This window comes from Mus pahari, chromosome 7 (genome assembly GCF_900095145.1).
Source record: "Mus pahari chromosome 7, PAHARI_EIJ_v1.1, whole genome shotgun sequence".
Taxonomy (NCBI): Eukaryota; Metazoa; Chordata; class Mammalia; order Rodentia; family Muridae; genus Mus; species Mus pahari.
In genome coordinates this window covers 100,505,607-100,506,155 of record NC_034596.1, presented here as the reverse complement: position 1 = coordinate 100,506,155, position 549 = coordinate 100,505,607, and positions in this window count along the sequence as shown.

Here is a 549-nt window from a genome sequence, read left to right as displayed (position 1 = left end):
AGTGTGAGCAGATGTGTGTGCAAGCAAAATCACACATGCATAGCACATATGCACACTTACGCAATACCCACATGCACATACACGCAGACACATGCACAGGGAAAGAGCCCATGTGGATACAGTAGCAGTTACTCAAGTGTGGGGACCTGAGTTGGGACCACCAGACCTATGTAAATGGAGAGTGGACATGGCAGCCTGCCTGGACTCTCCATGCATGGAAGGCAGAGGCCGCAGATCTCCAGAGCAAGCTGACTAGTTAGGGAATCAAGACCCCTAAACTCTGAGTTCGACTGCGAGACCCTGCCTGGGTGGATAAGGTGGAGAGCAGTCTGATGTCAAACTTGGGCTCCCATGTGCACATACATGTCCACATACAAGTGTGCCGCCACACGTGGAGACACACTGCAGACACGTACAAAGAAGAAGGGAGGGAGGGAGGGAGGGAGGGAGGGAGGGAAGGAAGGAAGGAAGGAAGGAAGGAAGGAAAGGTTTATTTTAGTTTTGGCTTAGAGTTCAAGGGATGTAATCCATCATGGTAGGGAATGTATT